A 24,431-nucleotide genomic window follows, 5' to 3' on the forward strand; every position below is an offset into this window, starting at 1 on the left:
TCCACCGTTGTGAAGGATGCTGATGTCTTGGCATGTGGCCATGCCAGAACAATGCACGTACTTGGACACAAGGGGCTTCTTACAAAGGCCATTATTTAGGCCCGGTTTACACCACAAAGACCGAATACCCTAGGGAGTGTTCGGCGTCGCGAGTTTGGCCCTATATGCATCAGCTCCGAATCATTGTCTTTGGTCAAATGTTGGGTGTTCCCGGCTCCTGTGTTTTGGTGCCTTACGTTCCGCTTTACTGGCTAAGGTAGCACCAGGAGAACTACTGCGATTGTGCCCTGGTTCATCCGAACGAGCACCTCAGTAGAGAAAGCCGAAAACTGACTATCATGATGTAGCGTGAGACTGGTCAACCACTCGATGACCTGTGGGAATGTTAGAATTCCTCCTCCTTAACAAAGGGCCGTTTTCCGGCCAGGCATGTCCACACCCCGAGATTCGGAGAGCGTGGAGCCACCAGGGGCTATCTAGTAGCCCCACTGTCAAACTCCCATGGCTAAGTGAAAGTGTTAAAGCATTATAGTCCGGTTGCCTCGCTCGCTCCGCTATCACCTCCTTAATAGGACCAAGACGTTGGGTTAAGTGTGAACACGTGTTTTTGCGAGCACCTCTGCATTATATGCGTGGGGGTTGAAGCCGACGACTGCAATCTTTCAGGTTATACACATGTATACAAAAACGGCCGCCCAGGAGGCATCATATTACTTTCAAGCAAAAGTATAAAAATAGCCTTATAAACATTTATAAAAGCATCTCGCTTACAATGAGATTACATATCACTCAAACATAATATTTTTTGAGCACTGGGCCTCTACCAAATGGGCACCCTCAAGAATTTCTTCAAAGTAGTGCTCAGCAGCCTTTCGGCCTATGGCCGAATCCCGCACTGCAACATTGGTAGCATCCATCTCCGCCCAGTATGCCTTGACACGGGCAAAGGCCATCCGTGCGCCCTCTATGCACGCCGACCTCTTCATCGCATCAATGCGCAGCACCACATCAAGTAACTGCTGCACCAAGCTGAAATAGCTGTTCGGTTTTGACCCTTCCGGCCATAACTGATCCTAAACAGACCTCATGGAGAGTCCGGACAACCTATTTAGTTCGGCCCATTCGGCTAATTGGTCAGTCAATGACAGCGGACGCTCGGGAGAATGGAATTGTCTCCAAAACAGCTGATCTACTTCACGGTCCGTCTGACCCTGGAAGTACTTGGCCGCATCGGCAGCGCTCGCCGCCAAATCCATATAGACATCCTCCGAACTCCACAGCCGATCCAGAGGGGCATACCGTGGATCTCCGAACCTCCTCTGCAACATAAAGGATTTCCCAGCTACAATATCCCCAGCTTCTCGCAGCTCCTCCTTCTTTGCCCTCATAGCAGAGCGGTGGTCTTTTCTCGTCGCAGTAGCCTTCTCAAGGTCCAATGCCTTCGCCTGGTTTTCCTTTTCAAGAACCCGGCAACGGTCGGCGGCGGCTTTTAATTCTTTGGCCATCTTAGCCATCTTGTCTCGGCTCTCGCCATGTGCGGCCTTCTCGGCTTGCAACTCTTCGGCCGCCTTCAAAGCGGCCGCATTACCCAACCTCGCGTGTTCCTTGGCTCGGGCAAATTCTGCCCACAAGGCTTCAATAGTGGCAGCTCCATCTCCAGTCATAACATATTAAAGATGCTGGCATCATACTGCTCTTCCTATTGTGGCATTTATCAGATAATGACACTTACCCTATGCCACGTCAAGCCTTTTGTTAACAAGCTCGATGTTGGCGTCTGCCGCATCCAACTGCCGTTCTAAATGGGCAAACTCGCTAGTCCGGCTAGCCACCGGAGCTTCCATCACCTGCACATAGAGGCAGTATGGTTATTACCTGGGAATATGATCCTCTGTTCGTCGTCGTTTTCGACGACAACCAGAGTCTCAGGGGCTACTATCTACACAGGGCACACCTAGTATGTGCAGGACTATCATACATTCGTTTACGTACCTCAAAGCCTGTCAGTAGACGCATAAAAGCTTCATGCAATCCGCTTTCGGCAGACGATATTCTCTCCATCACCGTATTCATCAGCACACGATGTTCATCTGAGATGGCCGCTCGCCCCACCAACTCTCTCAGAACATCCGATCGCACACTAAACGGTGCCAGACTCTTTTGTCTGCTCTCTTCGGGAGCCGGACACTGGGAGCTTCGGGGGTCAATGGGATTATCTTCTGGCCTCACCGGACGCGGAGAGGCCCTCCGCGACGACACTTCAGGGTCGCCCGCTTCCGAAGCGGAGGAGTCCGGAGGAGGCGTTTCGCTCTCCATCATCTCTAGAAGAAGATCCCCCGAAGACGAGCTCATTTGAGAGGGGCTAAGGCCCAAACTGCAAAAATATAAGCGGTGGTTATCTTCTCAGAAGAAAAAGATGGCATATCTGTACTATTAAAGTATTTCGAGTCACTTACGACTCGCGGGATAATTGACCCCCCCCCCCCCCCCGCGGACTTTGTGCGGCAACAGCGCCCCCCAAGGCAGGACCCTCTGTGGGAGACTTTTTCTCCCGTTTGGAAGCTTCGGCTTCCGAATCCCCGGGCGCAGTCCTTTTCCTCTTTAGGTCATCTTCCTTCATGGAGACGCTCGCTCTCTCGGTTAGAATGGGTAGCGTCGGGGGCCCACGTCCGCCCGCATTATCCTCCACGGTATCTTCCTTCAAGGGCTCCGGGCAAGGTGCGGTCTGGAGCATCTTTTCCAATACCTGGTTTTCCAAACCCTCAGGGAGGGGGGACGAACACCGAATCAACTTCGCCTTTGTTAGCCAGTCCTGGTCAAAAAGCAAACTCTCAAGAAAAAATAACTTCGTAACAAAAGAGAGATAGTATGTTCGGCTGGAGGACACCTTACCTGTTCGGCGGCGCGGTTACTACTCAGGCCCACATCCTCGGTGATTTCCGGAAACTCCACCTGAGGTCCGATGAATGACTTGTACATATCCTTGTGCGTCAGGCCAAGAAAATCTTGAATGACACACGGTCCCTCGGGATTAAACTCCCATAGGCGAAGAGGCCAGCGTTTGCAAGGCTGGACTTGACGAACCAGCATAACTTGTATTACCGCAACCAAACTTAAATCTCCATTGAAGAGATCTCGAATGCGGCTTTGCAGTATGGGCACGTCCTTGGCTGGCCCCCAGCTCAGACCTCTACTGATCCATGACATCAGTTGTGGTGGAGGGCCCGAGCGGAAAACAGGGGCGGCCGCCCACTTGGCACTTCTAGGAGCTGTGATGTAGAACCACTCCCGTTGCCACAATTCAGACACCTCTGGGATGGAACCTTTGGGCCACGGGGCTCCCGTCATCCTGCGTATTGAGGCACCTCCACACGCTGCATGTTGCCCCTCGATCATCTTCGGCTTCACTTCAAAGGTCTTGAGCCAGAGGCCAAAGTGAGGGGTAACCCGGAGGAAGGCCTCGCACACGACAATAAATGTCATGATATGAAGAAAGGAGTCTGGAGCTAGATCATGGAAGTCTAGCCCGTAATAAAACATCAAACCCCTGACAAAAGGATCTAGAGCAAGGCCTAGACCTCGGAGGAAGTGGGAGGCGAAAACAACGTTCTCGTTGGGTTTGGGGGTGGGAACGGCCTGCCCTCGAGGAGGCAGCCGATGCAAAATCTCGGCGGTCACATATCTGGCCTCCCTCAACTTTTTGACGTCCTCTTCCGTGATGGAGGAAGGCACCCATTGGCCTTGAAAGCTAGATCCGGACATGACTAAAGGTTCGGAGCACCTGACCTGAACTTTGGGCGTTTGAGCTCGAGGTGGGGGAAGGATTTGATTGAGCACGGGAGGGAAAAATAAAAGCCTTGTCCCCTTTATAAAGAGGGTGAATATCAAGCGTCCTCTCCGTGTCTGTTTGGACTTGCCTATAATCTAGGAGTCCTAGAAGCGGTTGGGTTACCCACGCCCGTATTGATGAGAATCCCGGAATAAGGGGACACGATCTTTGCTTTAACAAGACGTGCCAAGGAAACCTCCTCGCATAACGCGCTGAGATGGGACAGTAAAACGGTTCGAATAAAAGCTTGGCCGTGGTGCGATGTCACACTACGGAATACGTCAGCAGATTTGATTTGTGTAAATATTATTTTCTCTAGGGCAATATGTGGAAAAACTTATTTTGCAGAGCCGGACACTACTTTTGTTCAAAATCTTCTATGAAGTACTTGGAGGAGGAACCCACCTTGCAATGCCGAAGACAATTTGCGCGCCGGACTCGTCGTCATTGAAGCATGGTTCAGGGGCTACTGAGGGAGTCCTGGATTAGGGGGTGTCCGGATGGCCGGACTATACCTTCAGCCGGACTCCAGGACTATGAAGATACAAGATTGAAGACTTCGTCCCGTGTCCGGAAGGGACTTTCCTTGGCGTGGAAGGCAAGCTTGGCGATGCGGATATTCAGATCTCCTACCATTGTAACCGACTCTATGTAACCCTAACCCTATCAGGTGTCTATATAAACCGGAGGGTTTTAGTCCGTAGGACAACATACACATCAACAATCATACCATAGGCTAGCTTCTAGGGTTTAGCCTCTCTGATCTCGTGGTAGATCAACTCTTGTAATACCCATACCATCAATATTAATCAAGCAAGACGTAGGGTTTTACCTCCATCGAGAGGGCCCGAACCTGGGTAAAACTTCGTGTCCCTGCCTCCTGTTACCATCCGGCCTAGACGCACAGTTCGGGACCCCCTACCCGAGATCCGCCGGTTTTGACACCGACAGTAAGATTTAAGGATGATTGTAATAATATCACTTATTATTTAAATATATTTATAAAAAAATGCTTAGCCCCTTTTTATTTTTGATAACATTGTTGTCCCAACCCAACATTATAATTAGAATCAGCCCAGCAAAATCGTGTATTTCGAGAAAGTGCAAATGACCTGTAATTTTTTAGGAAATAAAATAAACGGGCCACATGGACGCTACATTATTTGTTCACCCAGCCCAGCTAATGGCTGTAATTCAAAAAAAATCAAATTGACTGTAAATTCTACCGCGCAAAAAAATAGACTGTAAATTCTGAAAAAATGGGTTGAATACGTGCCACATTTTTGGAGGCTGAAATGTGGGCCAATAGGTCGAACCAATGCAAGTCGTTGTCAATTTAGTTAACAAATGATTCTGACCTGTTAGCCGTTGGATTTACATCCAACGACCGACATCCATCTTCAATCTCTCGTCTTCTTCCTCCAGCGCCACCGGGACCACCTCCCACCTCCTGCTGCTAGCAGCTCTGCTTAGCACGCTTCGCTATGAAGCGCTACTCCACCGTTGGCCAGGCCATCCCTCCACCACTCCACACCTCTTGTTCTTCTCCACCGACTGCCGAACCACATCGCACTAGAAGCAGTTAACCCTCGTACACCTCTCTGTCTACGACTCTACTCCCGCGTCTTCCCATATCCGGCTCGTTGCTGTCCGGGGCCTCCTCCTCGTCCACCACCTTGGATACGCTCGGCGCGGCGTGGTCAACGTGGTCAACGAAGGACACCATCGGAAGTAGACTGTGCGTGGAGAGGCTGACAGCTGGGTCCACGGCCGCACACAAGGAAATTCCTCCTTATTACGCGCAAAATAATGATTCCTCCACCTGACATCTGGGACCCACCGAAAGGGCCTCTATATTTTGCAAAATAAAGTGCCCCCCGCTGACATGTCGGACCCACCAGCTATCTTCGCACGCAAGGAAGTGCCTCCTTATTACGCACAAAAAATGAATATTCCCCCTGCCAGCTGGAACCTAGCATAGTGGGAGGCTGACTTGTGGGCCTACCAAGTTGACGGGGACGGAGGGCTCTGTCAACTTAGTCAATATGAATGATTCTAGCTCCTGTTATCGTACAATGTTCATCCAACGGCCGTAGTGCTTCTTCAACCTCTGGTCTTCTTGCTCCAGCCGCCCAAACCAGCGTCGGTCGTGCCGCGTGCTCCTGCCTCCCGTGGCTGGCTGTGATGCCGCGGAGGCCTCACCGCCCCCTACTACTCCCACCGCTGTCCAGGCCATCCCTCTACTTACCCACACACCCTGTTATTCTGCGGCAACAGCAGCCTCACACCGCAGTCGAACCAGCGAACCCTCATACTCCTCTTCGCATGGGCATCCACTACCGCGTCTTCCCCGGCTCCGAGTCGTCCCCTTCCTAGTCCTCGTCGTCGTCCACCGCCCTGGTGCTCTCGGCGCGGCGTGGTCAACATGGTCAACGACCGACTTCCATCGGAAGAGTACTGTACATGGAGAGGCTGACAACTGGGTCCACGGCAGCCGCAAGTAAGTGCCTCCTTATTACGCGGAAAATAATTATTCCTCCACCTGACAGCGGGGACCCACCGGACGGGCCACCAGTATTTTGCGAAAAAAATCGTTTCCCCCTGACTGCTGGGACCCACCGGACGGGCCACCGTATTTCACGAAAAAACGTTCCCCCCACTGTCAGCTCGGAGCCACCGGAAGTGCCTCCTTATTGCTCACAAAAAAATGAATACTCCCCCGGCTAGCTGGGACCCACCTTGCTGGGAGGCTGACTTGTGGGCCTACTAAGTTGACGGGGACGAAGGGCTTTGTCAACTTAGTCAATATGAACGATTCTAGCTCTAGTGACCGTACGATGTGCATCCAACGGCCGTAGTCTTCTTCAACCTCTGGTCTTCTTGCTCCAGCCGCCCAAAGCAGCACCGATCGTGCCGCATGCTCCTGCCTCCCGTGGCTGGATGTGCTGCCGCAGAGGCCTCACTGCCCCCCTACTATTCCCACCGCTGGCCAGGCCCTGCGGCGATGGAAGCCTCACATCGCAGCCGAACCAGTGAACCCTCGTACTCCTCTCCGCGCGGGCTTCCACTGCCGCATCGTCCCCTTCCTAGGCCTCACCGTCGTCCACCGCCGTGCTGCTCTCCGCGTGGCGTGGTCAACGTGGTCAAGGAACGACTTCCATTGGAAGAGTACTGTACGTGGAGAGGCTGACAGCTGGGTCCACGGCCACAGCCCAGTTTTTTTTGTGATTTGCCAAGTCGCTTTGTCAGGCCTGTTGGGCTGCAAATCTTTCAAGACGAGGAGAGCTTTCATTCGGCTGGCCGAGAAAATGGCCCATCAGTAATGAGAAATGGGTTGTACATTTTTAAAACACATCAAACCGACAATTAGTTTCAAATATCTTTTTTTTCATTTCAAGATTTTAAATTACATTAATTTTTATGCATGGAGAATTTGTTGGATTTTATATTGATATACATTTATTTTTAAAATCAGTTTGAATGTGAGTCGAAATTTCGGGATTAAAAATAGTTCAGACCGCACCGAAATATGCAAAATTTCGTATAATTTTTTAACCGTTGCCACAATATGGGCTGTAATGCTAACAAAAAGAATATGCGCTCCAAAAAAGCCTTAAGAATTAGCAAATGGGCTGTAAATTATTAGAAATAATGGCAGATGGGCTGTATGCTGTTTTCCACAGATTTGAGGCTTTCCTAAAAAAGGTTGATGCACAAGCACTGACTGTTGGATGTCCATCCAACAGCCGTCGTGCTTCTTCAATCTCTGCTCTTCCTGCTCCAGCCGCTCAAACAAGCGCCGGCGGGACTGCCTGCTCCCTCCTCCTCGTGGTCGGCTGTGCTGCCGCACAGGCCTCACCGCCCGACCGTACTCCCATCGCTGGCCTAGCCATCCCTCTACTCACCCACACCTGCCGTTATTCTCCGGCGACGGCAGACGAACCAGTAAACCCTCGTACAGTCGTACTCCCCTCCGCGTGGGAAACAACTGCCGAGTCTTCCCTGCCTCCGTGTCGTCCCCTTCCTAGGCCTCGTCATCGTCCACTGCCCTGGTGCTCTCGGCACGGCGTGGTCAACGTGGTCAAGGAACGAATTCCATCGGATGTGGACTGTACGTGGAGAGGCTGACAGCTGGGTCCACGGCCGCAGCAAGGAAGTGCCTCCTTATGACACGGAAAATAATGATTCCTCCACCTGACAGCTGGGACCCACTGGACGGGCCACTGTATTTTGCAAAAAAACGTTTCCCCCTGACTGCTGGGACCCACCAGCTACATCTTCGCATGCAAGGAAGTGCGTTCGGGCAAAAAAACGATTCACCCCCTGACTGCTGGGTCCGACCAGCTACATCTTCGCAGGCAAGGAAGTGCCTGACAGTCGGGACCCACCTCGTCGAAGCGTACGTAGCGTTGTCATTTTGGTCGCGAACGTGTACGTACATACTGGTCGATGTAGAGGCGCGCATGTGTCGTAGTAGAGGCGCGCACGTGTCGTAGTAGAGGCGCGCACGTAGCATTTACACGTACGTACATCGGCCAGGGTGCAAGAAAGAAAATACGGCCACGTATGTGTACATACGGGCGGGGACTCGAACGCCTACTCGCGCATACGTATGGCCAGGGCTCGTGTACATGGCTGGGTCGGAACGGAGAAACAGCGTCGTCGTCATGTTCACGGGGAGGCAACGGAATGCGTCGTGTTCATCGGGAGGGCTTGGATGAAACAGGGGATGGAAACGAGGCCTGGCGTACCGCAGAACAGAGGAAACGGCCTTGTGTTCGACCGGCCACGTTCGAAACGGGATCCTGTTCATCGGGAGGGGTCTGGCGTACCGCAAAACGGTGGAAACGGACCTCCTACGATCGAAACGGGGGTCCTGTTGATCGGGAGGGGTGTGGCGTACCGCAAAACGGAGGAAACGGACTTGTGTTGGAGTGCGACGGTCGAAACGGGGGTCCTGTTCATCGGGAGGGGTGTGGCGTACCGCAAAACGGGACTCCACGGGATACTGTTCATCTCCACCGTCGACCTCCTCCAGCCTCCACGGGCTCATGTTCATCCAGCCTCCACGGGCTCCTGTTTATCCAGCCTCCACGGGCTCCTGTTCATCCAGCCTCCACGGCGCGCTACTCCACCGGCTACTGTTCAACCACCCCTCCACCGTCTACTATTCATCCAGCCCTCCACACCACGGGGTCCTGTTCAACCACCCCTCCACGGGCACCCTTCCACCGTCTACTGTTCATATAGCCCTCCACACCACGGGGTCATGTTCAACCACCCCTCCACCGTCTACTGTTCATCCAGCCCTCCACACCACGGGGTCCTATTCATCCAGCCCTCCACGGGCACCCCTCCACTGTCTACTATTTATCCATCCCTCCACCACACCACGGGGTCCTGTTCATCCAGAGGCAACGCCACCGCTCACTGTTCACCCAAACCCCCCGCAACGCTCACTGTTCATCCCATCGATCGGCTTCAGTTAGCAGCAGTAGCGAAGGAATCGCTCGACCGGGTTCAGTTAACAGCCATCGATCCATCGCTCGGGTTCAGTAACGCGTAGCCTGCAGTGCAATCGCTCGGGTTCAGTTAGAGCCCACCGCCTCGCTCGGGTTCAGTTAGAGCCAACGCTTCGCACACACGCGCGTACGTGTATGAGAGAAACGCGCATCGCTCGGCCCCCGACCTCTCACCGTATCCGCGAACTCCCTGAAACATTCCTCCCCCTCGCTTCTACCATGGTTTTTTCCGTCATGGACAGCCCAAAGAATGTCATGCAGCTGCGTCTCCGGCCCGCCCAGGAAGAAAAGCCCATTTTTTGTCATGATTTTTTGTCATAGAAGTAGGAGCCCACCACATCTATGATGATACCAGGTTTTGTCACAATTATCGTCATAGAAGTGTCATATGTATGACAGAAAAAAAAAATCGTTCGGCCCAAAATGTCACGGATGTGTCTTTTTTTTGTAGTGCTACATCACAAGTACCACTTTGCTCCACTTGGGAGCTGTTATTCTCATCAAACTCCACGTTACATGTTTCCTCAAGAAGTCCCGTGGACTTATTGAGAACACGGTAAGCATGAGAGTTTGTAGCATAACCAACAAATATGCCCTCATAAGCTCTAGCCTCAAATTTAGACAAACGGACACCGTTCTTGAGAATGAAACACTTACACCCGAACACCCAGAAGTACTTTAGGTTGGGCTTGTTACCGGTGAGTATCTCATATGGAGTCTGGTTCAAGCCTTTGCGGAGGTAGAGCCGATTAGATGCATGACACGCGGTGTTGACGGCTTCGGCCCAAAAGTTGTAGGGAGACTTGAACTCCGCCATCATGGTCCTTGCCGCATCCATCAACGTCCGGTTCTTCCTTTCCGCTACACCAATTTGTTGAGGAGTATAAGGTGCAGAATATTGATGCTTGATTCCCTCATCACTCAAAAACTCATCCAAGGTGTAGTTCTTGAACTCGAAGCTGTTGTCACTTCTTATAGTCAAGATCTTTGTATTGTGTTGTCGTTGAACTTCATTTGCAAAGTCGATGACAGTTTGTTGGGTCTCGCTCTTCCTCTTGAAGAAATATACCCAAGTGTATCTTGAATAGTCATCCACAATCACCAAGCAATACTTTCTACCGCCAAGACTATCAAAGGATGGAGGCCCGAAGAGATCCAAATGAAGGAGCTCCAAAGGCCTCTTCGAGTAGATGATAGTCGTGGGAGAGTGAGCATTCTCATGTAGCTTTCCTTTGATGCAAGCACTGAAGCACGATCTTTGGCAAAACTAACATTTGTTAGTCCACGGACATGGTCCCCCTTGAGAAGACTTTGCAAAGATCTCATATTGACGTGGGCTAAATGGCGATGCCAAAGCCATCCCACGTCAACTTTAGCCATTAGGCATGTTCCGGTCTTAGTGGGTCACTTCGAAAAGTTAATCACATAGAGACTGTTCTCGACATGCCCAATAAAGGCTACTTTAAGAGTCTTGCTCCACAAGAGGGCCACAGTATCAATATCAAAGAAAGTGGCAAAGCCCATGAGTGCTAGTTGACGAATGGAAAGTAAATTGTATGCAAGGGACTCAACAAGCATGACCTTCTCGATCATAAGATCATGAGAAATGACAACTTAACCGAGTCCCAATACCTTAGAGGACGAGGCGTCACCCCACTCGACGTTGGTGGGCATGGATGAAATCTTTTGCACGTCCACCACCAAGTCCTTGCTTCCGGTCATATGATTAGTAGCTCGACTATCGAGCAACCATGATACCCCACCGGAAGCAATGGGTCCTTTGATCAATGCTTGGTTTTAGGTACCCATTTTGTAATGGGTCCTTTGATGTTAGTAACAAGGGTCTTAGGAACCCAAATAGACCATTCAATGTACTCATAAGGAGAACCAACAAATTTGGCATAAACATGCCCATCTCTAGCACGGCACAACACATAAGAAGGGTTAAAGTCACCAGCTTTGTTGGGAATGGAAGCGTTGCCCTTCTTGGCACCACTACCCCGCACTGAGTTCTTCTCCTTCTCCTTAGTAGCACCCTCTCCCTCCTTCAAAAAGGTTTGCTTGAGGGGAGGAGGTCGTTTGGCTTTGTATTCTTCTTCTTGTTCTTGGACTTGGGCACGTACCCAATCCCTTCCTTGGCCACAACTCCCTTTTGGTTGGTCAAAAGGTCGTTGAGGTTCTTCTCACCTTGTATGCAAGACACAAGACCTTTCTCAAGTTGTACCTTTAGCTTAGCGTTCTCCTCAACAAGATGCACATGCTCACAACATGGGTTAGTAGCATTTGCATTATCAATTAACATCATACGAGGAAAAGTGGCTTTCTCCTTGGTTAGCTTTACTTGAAGTTGATCATGAGACTCTTTGAGGCTAGCATGAGGACCCTTCAAGACCTTGTGAGCCTTATCAAGTAGATCAAACTCCTCTTTGAGTCTAGCAAGATCAACCCCAAGCTTGGCCTTCTCGGAGTTTAGCACATGAGAGACAACAAGAGCATGATCAGAATCTTTCTTTAACTTAGCGTGATCGACGTTGTGTGACTCCTCAAGAGCCAAATGAAGACCACACTCTTCCTCAAGAGCATTGGAAATATCTAAAATCTCGTCGGCATAGTCACGACTATGCCCCTCCATCTTGGAGATAGTATCTTCGTGAGCCTCGATCATGTCATTGGCTTCACCAAGTTGTTCCAAGAGAGCAACAAAATGCTTCTTGGATTTACCCTTGAGTTTACCCATAAAGGACTGAAACTCATTTTCCTCTACATTGTATCCCTCATGTTCATCAATGCAATCCGTCAAGGAAGGATTATTAATGATGGTAGTTTTGATGTTGGGGGTTACCTTGTTGGTGGCTTTAGCCATGATGCACTTGGTGGTGATGTTCTCATTGGGTGAGTTGAAGAGAGACACTTGTGGAGTTTTTGCAATGGCAACGGAGGCCATGGCAACCGACTCACCATCTTCATCTTCATCATCCTCATGGTACTCTTCTTGAACCACCAACGCCTTGTGAGGGATCTTCTTGGGGAAGTTGATCTTGTTGGGGAAAGACTTGGCTTTGTCCTTTCGGATGAGCTTGCCACCATTGTCTTCCCTCTTCTCATACGGAAATTCCGCAACAAAATGGCTCACATTGCCACAACTATAGCAAGTCCTCACACGTTGCTTGCTCTTCGTGCCACTTGAGTTGTTCTTGTTGAAGTTTGGCCTTGAGTTCTTCTTGCTCCAAAATTGCCTTGAAGCAAGTGCCATGTGTTCATGATAGGCATACTTTGTATCTTCGGGGTTACTTTCCTCTTCTTCCTCTTCCTCTTCTTCTTCAACACAAACCTTGGCCTTTAATGCAAGGTTGGGCTTCTTTGCCCTTTGAGAGCGAAGCACTGCATTGTCGGCGGTCTTGTCGAAGATGTTCATAGCCACAAACTCATCCAACACTTCACTTGAGGTCAAGGTGTGGAAGTCGGGCCTTTGACGAATGACGGAGGACATGGCCTTGCGGTAAGGCATCATTGCTTTGAGGAATTTGCGCTTGATCCAATTGTCATCCGTGTCCTTGATCCCATGATCTCAGAGTGAGATCGCGATTTTGGTTACTCTCCGATAAAGCTCACGAGGTTCTTCATCTTCTTTCATAGCAAACTCACCGGCTTCATCTTGCACTACTTCATAGTTGGAGCGTTGAATGCTTGCGCTTCCCCGATAGAGAGAGACAACACAAAGCCATGCATCTTTGGCCAAGGCGAATGGCCGAAGATGAGGTAGATCTTCGGGTGGAATTGCATCTTGGATGATGAAGAGAGCATTCTCATTGAATTGATTATCCGCGGCTTCTCGAGGAGTGAAGTTGCTTGGGTCATGCGGATAGAAACCTTCTTCAATGATTCTCCAAAGATTAGTATTCGCATGATTTAAATGATGCTTAAAGCGATAAACCCAAGAATCAAAGTCCTCATTTTTCACAATCTTAGGGGGAGGACCAGCATGATTCAAATGAGTGGAAGTAATCGGTCCACCATAAACAAGTGGTGGTTCCACATGGGCAAAGATGTCGGTGCCATTTTTACCACTAGAAGAAGGAGCCTTTTCACTACTAGCTTCCCCCTTGTCGGAGTTAGCATCTGTCACCTTGTCGGTGGGATCACCCACTTTCAACGGTGCGGTGGATAGTTTAAGCCCTTCAATGAATTTAGTAAACATGCTTTCAACCTCGGTCGTCATGGAGGTTTTCAATGTCTCCAAGGCCACATTGAATTCCTCACGAGAGACCGAGGTTCCCCCATCTCCCGTAGACGAGATCGGATTCACACCGGAGTGTTCCTCCACACCGTCTATGATATCAACCATACTCTTCGGACGATAAAGTCCTTAGTAAAGAGATGAGGCTTTCATACCAATTGAAAGGATCGATATGGTTGACTAGAGGGGGCGGTGAATAGGCAACTAACAATTTTTAGCTTTTCTTTACCAAATTAAACGTTGCATCAAATTAGGTTGTCTAGATGTGCAACTAGGTGAGCAACCTATATGATGCAACAACAACGAACACACCAGCAAGCAAGATAAGTAACGCTAATAAGCTTGCACAAGTAAAGGTGAGAGATAACCAAGAGTGGACCCGGTGAAGACGAGGATCTGTTACCGAAGTTCCTTCCTTTTGAGGGGAAGTACGTCTCTGTTAGAGCAGTGTGGAGGCACAATGCTCCCCAAAAATCCACTAGGGCCACCGTATTCTCCTCACGCCCTCACACAATGCGAGATGCCGTGATTCCACTATTGGTGCCCTTGGAGGCGGCGACCGGACTTTTACAAACAAGGTTGGGGCTATCTCCACAACTTAATCGGAGGCTCCCAACAACAGCACGAAGCTTCACCACAATGGGCTATGGCTTCGTGGTGACCTCAACCGTCTAGGGTGCTCAAACACCCAAGAGTAACAAGATCCGCTAGGGATTGGTGGGGGATTCAAATTTCTCTTGGTGGAAGTGTAGATCGGGGCCTTCTCAACCAATCCCGAGCAAATCAACAAGTTTGATTGCCTAGGGAGAGAGATCAGGCGAAAATGGAGCTTAGAGCATTAATGGAGCTTAGAGATGGAAGAGGTAGTCAACTAGAGGAAGAAGACACCCCTTATATAGTAGAAGAACAAATCCAACCGTTATCCACCAACTCAGCCTGCGCAATGCGGTACTACCGTACCGGAGGCGCGGTAGTACCGCAGGGGCATGCGGTACTACTGCAAGGCCCCGCGGTACTACCGCCCATGCAGCAGAGACCAGACCAGCCCAAAAAGCACTAAGGCAGAGGGCGGCAGTACTGCTAGCGCGGTACTACCACACCCCCTTGCGGTACTACCACAAGGTAGGAACTATCCAGATATGGGAAGGCACGGATATAATAAATTACATCTGTGGCTACTTCCGCTGAGTTGGAGTCGATGCAGAATCCCGACACGGTAGTACCGTAAGCCAGCAGCAGTACTACCGCGCTAGGCGCGTATGAAAAAAAATTCATCCGCCCCTTACTGCCGCATACTTGCGGAACTAAGCCAGATACCATGGTACTACCGTGCCCAGTGCGCGATCCTACCATGATGGGTGTCACCCACTAGGGAGAGGGTGACAAGATCTGGACTCCGGCCACAGTACTACCGCTTGCCAAGAAGCGGTACTACCATGGGCACTTGCGGTACTACCGCACCGGCGGATGGTACTACCGCACCGGCGGATGGTACTACCGCTCTAAGGAGTAGTACTACCGCACGCCCTAGTTCAGCAAGCACGAGAAATATTTGCATAGACAAGGAAAACGTAGGATGCTCCAAAGGCTAGAAGAAAAGGAGGTACAAAGGAAGATGTGTACGTGATGAATCCACCCACCCTTTCCAACGCGGACCCCCTCTTAATAGTATGGCTTCCCTACAACTCAATACCACTGAAAAGAAACAAATAGAAATGTTGTCTTCCATAGCCTTCGAGGGGAACCAAATCATCTTGTGCCTTAGTCAATATATATCTGAAATATTCGATGCACATGATTAGTCCGCAAAAGTATTGTCATCAATCACCAAAACCAACTAAGGGATAAAATGTCCTTACACTCAGCCCACCTCCAGTGCCCCTCTTGTGGTATATAAGTCATTTTGACCTAGACAAAACAAGGAGAGGACTTTCGGAAAGAAGCGTCGCCATTTCGAGGAGGAATTTGGGCAGGAGCACTTTAGCCCTCCGGTGGAGCGATTTCGCCGGGGGAACTTCCCTCCCGAAGGGGGAAACTATCGTCATCATCATCACCAACAACTCTCCCATCTTGGGGAGGGCAATCTTCATCAACATCTTCAACATCACCATCTCCTCTCAAACCCTAGTTCATCTCTTGTGTTCAATCTTTGCACCGGAACCTTAGATTGGTGCTTGTAGGTGACTAGTAGTGTTGATTACATCTTGTAGTTGATTACTATATGGTTTATTTGGTGGAAGATTATATGTTAAGATCCATTATGCTATTTAATACCCCTATGATATTGAGCATGATTATCATTTGTGAGTAGTTACTTTTGTTCTTGAGGTCATGGGAGAAATCTTGTTGCAAGTAATCATGTGAACTTGATACGTGTTCGATATTTTGATGGTATGTATGTTGTGATTCCCTTAGTGGTGTCATGTGAATGTTGACTACATGACACTTCACCATATTTGGGCCTAAGGAAATTCATTGTGGATTAGTTATTAGATGATGGGTTTCTAGAGTGACAGAAACTTAAACCCTAGTTTATGTGCTATTCCGTAAGGGGCCGATTTGGGTCCAAAGGTTTAATGCTATGGTTAGATTTTATCTTAATACTTTTCTCGTAGTTGCGGATGCTTGCGAGGGGGTTAATCATAAGTAGGAAGCTTGTTCAAGTAAGAATATCACCTACCGGTCCACCCACATATCAAATTATCAAAGTAGCGAACACAAATCGAACCAACATGATGAAAGTGACTAGATGAAATTCCTGTGTACCCTCAAGAACGATTTGCTTATTATAATACACCGTTTCGGCCTGTCCTTTGCCAAAAAAGGATTGGGCTACCTTGCTGCACTTTATCTACCATTACGATTACTTGCTCGTAACAAAATATCTTGCTATCAAACTATTTGTTACCAACAATTTCAGTGCTTGCAGAAAACAACCTTGCTGAAAACCACTTGTCATTTCCTTCTGCTTCTCGTTGGGTACGACACTCTTACTTATCAAAAGGACTACGATTGATCCCCTATACTTGTGGGTCATCAAGACTCTTTTCTGGAGCCGTTGTCGAGGAGTGAAGTGCTCTTGGTAAGGAAAAATTATTACTACGTGCTGAAATTTATTGTCACTTGTTACTATGGAGAACAATCCTTTGAGGGGTTTGTTCGGGGTATCTTCACCTCGACCGGAACCAAAATTAGTTACCCCTAAACCTACTGCACCTACTAAAAATATTGTTTTTGAAATTCCTTCAGGTATGATAGAACAATTGCTAGCTAATCCTTATGCAGGAGATGGAACCGGACATCCTGATATGCACTTGATATATGTAGATGAAATTTGTGGATTATTGAAGCTTGCAGGTTTACCCAGAGATGAAGCTAAGAAGAAGGTTTTCCCTTTATCTTTGAAGGGAAAAGCATTGTCATGGTATAGGCTATGCGATGATACTGGATCTAGGAATTGGAATCGATTGAAATTTGAATTTCACCAAAAAATTTACCCTATGCATCTAGTTCATCGTGATCGGAATTATATATATAAATTTTGGCCCCGTGAAGGAAAAAGTATCGCTCTAGCTTGGGGGAGGCTTAAGTCAATTATATTTATGCCCCAATCATGAGCTTTTGAGGGAAATTATTGTTTTGAATTTTTATGGTCGGCTTTCTCGTGATGATCAATCCATGCTCGATACTTCTTGTACTGGTTCTTTTATGAAGAAGACTATTGAATTTAGGTGGGATATTTTAGAAAGAATTAAATGCAACTCTGAAGATTGGGAACTCGATGAAGGTAAATATAATCAGGTATTAAGCTTAAGTTTGATTGTGTTAAATCTTTTATGAATACTGATGCTTTTCACAAGTTTAGCACTAAATATGGACTTGACTTTGAGATAGTAGCCTCTTTTGGTGAATCATTTGCTACTCATGTTGATCTCCCCAAGGAGAAGTGGTTTAAATATCATCCACCTATTAAAGAATAAATTAAAGAACTGGTAGTATCTAAGGAAGAAACTATTATTTACAATGTTGATCCAGTTGTTCCTACTGCTTATATTGAAAATCCACCTTTCCCTGTTAGGATAAAGGAACATGCTAAGGTTTCAACTGTGGTCCGCAAGAGTAATATTAGAGCACCAAAAGTTGGGAACAAATCAAAGTAGAACCTAGTGTTGCTATGGTTAAAGATCTCTTTGTAGAAAATATAGATGGGCATGCTATTTACTTCTGTGATGAAGCTGCTAGAATTGCTAAACCGGATGAGAAAGATAAACATAGACCTGTTGTTGGCATGCATGTTGTCTTAGTCAAATAGGGGATCACTCTTATCATGGTTTATGTGATTTAGGTGCTAGTGCTATTCGTTTTTCCTTACATCGAGAAATTATGAATAATATAGCACCCGCTAAAATAGAAGACATAGATGTTACAATTAAACGTGCTAATAGAGACACCATCACACCACTTGGGATTGTTAGAGATGTTGAAGACTTGTGTGGGAAAATAAAATATCCTACTAATTTTCTTGTTCTTGGTTCCCCACGGGATGACTTTTGTCCAATTATCTTTGGTAGACCTTTCTTGAACACTGTTAATGCTACTATCGATTATCAAAACAAACCGTCAGTGTTAGCTTTGCTGATGAGTCTCATGAATTTAATTTTTCCATGTTTAATAGAAAACATCATAAGAAAGAGTTACCTAGTAAGGATGAAATAATTGGTCTTGCTTCTGTTGCCGTGCCTCCTACTGATCCACTAGAACAATATTTGCTAGACCATGAAAATGATATGCATATGCATGAAAGAAATGAGATAGATAAAATTTTCTTTGAACAACGACCTCTGCTTAAACACAATTTGCCTATTGATAATCTAGGAGGTCCTCCTCCACCTAAAGGTGATCCTGTGTTTGAATTAAAACAATTTCCAAACACTTTGAAATATGCTTATCTTGATGAGAAAAAGATATATCATGTAATTATTAGTGCTAACCTTTCAAAACATGAAGAAGAAAGATTATTAAAAATTCTGAAGAAGCACTGAGCTGTTGTTGGATATACTCTTGATGATCTTAAGGGCATTAGTCCCACTCTATGTCAGCACAAGATTAATATGGAGCCTAATGCCAAACCCGTTGTTGATCACCAAAGACGTTTGAATCCTAAAATGAAAGAATGGTAAGAACTGAAATACTAAAGCTTCTAGAAGTAGGTATAATCTATCCCATAGCTGATAATAGATGGGTAAGTCCCTTTATTGTTTCCCTTAGAAGGGAGGTATTACTGTTGTTCCCAATGATAAAAATGAACTTATTCCACAAAGAATTGTCACTGGCTATAAAATGGTAATTGATTTTAGAAAATTAAATAAAGCAACTAGAAAAGATGATTACCCTTTGACTTTCATTGATCAAATGCTAGAAAGACTATCTAAGCACACACACTTTTGTTTCCTTGATGGATATTCTGGTTTTTCTCAAATACCTGTTTCACAAGCTGATCAAGAGAAAACCACCTTTACTTGCCCTTTTGGAACTTATGCTTATAGATGTATGCCTTTTGGTTTATGCAATGCACCTGCTATCTTTCAAAGATGTATGACTGCTATATTCCCTGATTTTTGTGAAAACATTGTTGAGGTTTTCATGGATGACTTTTCAGTTTACGAAACTTCTTTTGATGGTTGCTTAAGCAACCATGATCGAGTTTTGTAGAGATGCGAGCAAACTAATCTTGTCTTGAATTGGGAGAAGTATCACTTTATTGTTAATGAAGGTATTGTCTTGGCACATAAAATTTCTGAATGAGGTATTGAGGTGGATAAAGCTAAAGTTGATGCAATTGAGAAAATACCATGCCCTAAAGATATCAAATGTATTCGTAGTTTCCTTGGTCATCCTGGTTTCTATAGGAGGTTTATTAAAGACTTCTCTAAAATTTCTAGGCCTCTTACAAATCTTTTACAAAAGGATGTTCCATTTGTTTTTGATGATGATTGTGTAGAAGCCTTTGAAACACTTAAGAAAGCCCTAACTTGTGCACCTATTGTTCAACCACCTGATTGGAACTTTCCTTTTGAAATTATGTGTGACGCTAGTGATTATGCTGTTGGTGTTGTTCTAGGACAAAGAGTTGATAAAAAGTTAAATGTTATCCATTATGCTAGTAAAATTCTAGACAGTGGTCAACGAAATTATGCTACTACTGAAAAAGAATTTTTAGCAGTTGTATTTGCTTGTGATAAATTCAGATCTTATATTGTTGAATCTAAAGTGATTGTTCACACTGATCATGCTGCTATAAAATATCTTATGGAAAAGAAAGATGCTAAACCTAGACTCATTAGGTGGGTTCTCTTGCTACAAGAATTTGACTTACATATCACTGATAGAAAAGGAGTTGAGAACCCCGTAGCTGCTAACTTGTCTAGGCTAGAAAATATTCTTGATGACCCACTACCTATTGATGATAGTTTTCCTGATGAGCAACTAGCTGCAATAAATGTTTCTCATAACACTCCTTGGTATGCTGACTATGTTAATTGTATTGTTGCAAAATATATACCACCTAGTTTCATATACCAACAAAAGAAAAAATTCTTCTATGATTTAAGACATTACTTTTGGGATGACCCACATCTTTAAAAAGAAGGAGTAGATGGTATTATTAGACGTTGTGTACTTGAGCATGATCAGGAACAAATCCTATGGAAATGTCTCTCCGAAGCTTATGGAGGACATCATGCGGGAGATAGAATTGCTCACAAGGTATTGCAATCTAGTTTTTATTGGCCTACCCTCTACAAGGATTCCCGTAAGTTTGTTTTATCTTGTGATGAATGTCAAAGAATTGGTAATATTGGTAAGCGTCAGGAAATTCCTATGAATTATTATCTTGCTGTTGAACCATTTGATGTTTGGGGTTTTGATTACATGGGACCTTTTCCTTCCTCTAATGGGTATGCAAAGTCCTATCATTTTTCTTCTTCTTTTTATTTTTAGAATGACTATGTGCATCAGTGTTAACCCTTTGAGAGTCTTGTTCAATTATTTTTGGGTGTCCCTCGGGATAAAGTGGTTCCTGAGTCATCCTACCTCCTCTAGTCATTACTCTAACAACATGATCATTGATATTATTATTCATTTCATCTATCAACTCTCTTTAAGATTTAGCAACTTGTTCTAACTGAGTTTGAACCATAGAAGCATGCTTCCCCACACCTCTAACATCATTTGAGATTCTAAATAACAAGTCACTCAAGCGAGCAATCATATCAGAATTGTATTTCAATTGTTTCATAACATTTGCATTGAAGTGATCTTGCTTTATAATGTAATTTTCAAACTCATAAAGGCATTTTCTAGGGTGCATATTGTGAGGATTATCATTATCATTGAATTTCATTAGAGAATTTACCTCTACCACCTTAGGTGGTGGTGGTGTATCCAGCCCATGTATTTCTTCAATGGGAGGTAAAATTTTTACATCCTCAGCTTTAATACCTTTTTCTCTCATAGATTTCTTTGCCTCTTGCATATCTTCAGGACTAAGATATAAGATACCCCTCTTCTTCAGAGTGGGCTTTGGCGATGGTTTAGGAAGAGTCCAATCATCATATATTTTCAATATTTTATTCAATAATTCTTCAGCTTTCCCAATAGTTAGTTCCCTGAAAACACAACTAGCACAACTATCTGGGAAATCCCAAGAAGAATCGGTTAGTCCATTATAGAAGATATTGAGTATTTCATTTTTCTTAAGAGGATGATCCAGTAAAGCATTAAGCAATTGGAGAAGCCTCCCCCAAGCTTGTCGGAGACTCTCTTCTTCAATTTGCACAAAGTTAAATATTTCCTGTAAGGCGGCTTGTTTCTTATGAGCAGGGAAATATTTTTCAGAGAAGTAATAAATCATATCCTGGGGACTACGCACACAACCAGGAGCAAGAGTATTCTACCAAGCTTTAGCATCACCCTTTAATGAGAACGGAAATAATTTGAGAATATAATAATAGCCAATTTTCTCATCATAAGCAGAAAGGGTGGCTATGTCATTCAACTTAGTAAGATGTGCCACAACAGTTTCAGTTTCATAACCATGGAAAGGGTCAGATTCAACCAAAGTAATCAACTCTGGGTCGACAGAGAATTCATAATCCTTATCATCAACAAAGATAAGTGAAGTAGCAAACTGAGGATCACATTTTATTTTAGCATTCAAAGTCTTTTCTTTATACTTGCATAATATTTTTTCTAGATCATCTCTATCCTTACAAGCAAGAATATTCCTAGTTGCCTCCTCATCCATAACATAATCTTCCAGTGCCTTTGGCAATTCATATCTAGGAGGGATACTTCTAATAGGTGTTTCAAGATTTTTAGTTCCAAGCTCTTCATCAGTTTCAACATTCTCAAAAGCTTTAGTTCTAGCAAGTTGTTCATTAAGAAATTCACCTAGTTGCACATTATCATCAAGCAAGGTACTAGCATCATCGTAAATATCATTCATAGCAGAAGTAGCGTCATCAATAACTTGCGACATACCAGGATTAATAGCATGTCGTGGTGTTGCAAGTCTACTTATAACAGAAGGTGAATCAAGTGCAAAGCTAGATGGCAGTTCCTTACCTCCCCTCGTCTTAGAGGAAAAAATCTTAGTCTTAGCATCCTTTAGATTCTTCATAGTAATAATTTGATAATAATCCCAAGTGGCTCAACAAATATAGCTATGCTCCCAGGCAACGGTGCTAGACAAAGGTCTTAATAACCCACAAGTACAGGGGATCGCAATAGTTTCCGAGGGTAGAGCATTCAACCCAAATTTATAGATTCGACACAAGGGGAGCCTGTAACACCCCGGATGTAACTTGCCATATTTTGTAACTCCGACTCCTGCCATTTTCGGCTTTAAGTTATGAGATTCCCTTCGTGGTTGGGTTTTTGTCTTTGTTTTGCATTTTGTTCATGTCATGCATTTCATATCATGTCATCATGCACATCGCTTTTGCATACGTGTTCGTCTCATGCATCCGAGCATTTTCCCTGTTGTCCGTTTCGCAATCCGACACTCCTACAAGCACCGGCGCATGCCTCTTGTCTCCTTTCGTAAGCGGGCGTTAAACATTCTCGGAATGGACCGAGATTTGTCAAGTGGCCTTAGTACACCACCAGTAGACCGTCTGTCAAATTTCGTTCCATTTGGAGCTCATTTGATGCTCCAACGGTTAACCGGGTAACCACAAAGGCCTCTTGTGTGTTGCAGCCCAACACCCCTCCAAAACGACCCAATAACCCATCTAAACCATCTCCATGTCCTCCGTCGTCGAATCACGATCGTGTGGGCGAAAACTACACCTCATTTGGACACTCCAAACTCCCTCTACCTATAAATATGTGTCCCTCCCCCGAAATTCGGGTCCAAACCCTAGCAAACCTCCCTCTCGCCCGCAGGACATGTCCGCGCGCCGCCGGACAAGGTCGCCACCGCGCCCGTGCCAGTGAGAGGGCGCCACGTGGCAGCGCCACCACCCACCGCCGCCAGCCCACCCGAGCCTGGGTCGGGCCCCCGAGCCCGCGCGACACCGCCCCGCTCCCCCAACGCTCCTCCGCCGCCCATCTGCGAGCCCGCCGCCGCCTAGCGCCTCCACAGCCACCGCGAGCCGCCGCCGTGCGCCTCCGCCGCGACGCACACCGCCGCCTGTCAGCGCCGCGCGCCACCACGCCGGCCACTGCGCCCCATCGTCGCCTCCTCGCCGCCCGGCGACCGGATCCGGCCGGACCCCCCTCCTCTCCGGCCATCTCCCTCCACTCTGACATCCAAATCTGGCAAACTCCGTCTGCCTCGAGAACCGTGCCATTGGAAACCCTAGATCTGAGACACGCGGGGTAAAAATATCTCTAAGTCCCAGATCTATAATATTTTTATGCCTCCGTTGTCATGCCATATCTCGATGACCGGTGCTCCGATTCATGCATATGATATGTCGATTTGTTTGCCTCATTGATATCTTCATGCCAGTAGCATTTCCATGCACGTGCCTGTTCAATACGATGCCATTTTCATTGATGCAAGAGTGCTATAAAATATTAGGAGCTGGTACTTATCAGATCATGAGGTTTTGTCATTTTTGTTGCATTTGTTGTGTGCATCATATGAGCTTGAGGTCTACATGTGTTTTGATCTACAACATGCCATCTTTACAGGCGTTCTTGTATTGTATTTTTGTGATCTATGTGGTGACTATCACAAGCATACAAACTAGGCTTCACAATGTTGCTGTTTTCAGGGACTTAGGATTTCGCTAAGTCCTTCTCCTGTTGTTATTTTGATGCCATGTAAACATGATGCTACAGTGAGATCCATGCTTATTTTGAGTTGATTCAGTAAGGATGTTTTGAACATGTGGTTATGCTCTATCCATCCATGCCCCTGTTTGCAATTATGGAGTTGCTTAGCATGTCTTGTTCTTCCTGGCAGAATGTTAACATGTTAATCAAAATTGCCATGGTTGTTTTTAGTGATCCATGCATCCTATGATCTTGCTCTTGCCATTGTTAGCTTCATGAACATGTTACCTTGCTATTGGTATACTTATACTGTCATGCAATGCTTTGTGGTGAGTGGCATGAGCTTGCAAAGGTGCTATCATAATTCTGTTTATAACATGCTCTGTTTTCCTGCTAAGTCTGAAACTGTTAATAAAACTTGCTATGTTTACATGGGTGCCATCATATCTTCTGTGCCTTTTTGTCTCATGTTCAGTAAGGGACTTGTGGTCTATTCATTTAGTAGAATCATGTCATGCCTTTGTTTGCTATGATATGTTCCTATAGCGTGTTGCTTACT

This window comes from Triticum urartu, chromosome 1A (assembly GCF_056163025.1).
Source record: "Triticum urartu cultivar PI428250 chromosome 1A, HENAU_Tu73, whole genome shotgun sequence".
Classification (NCBI taxonomy): Eukaryota; Viridiplantae; Streptophyta; class Magnoliopsida; order Poales; family Poaceae; genus Triticum; species Triticum urartu.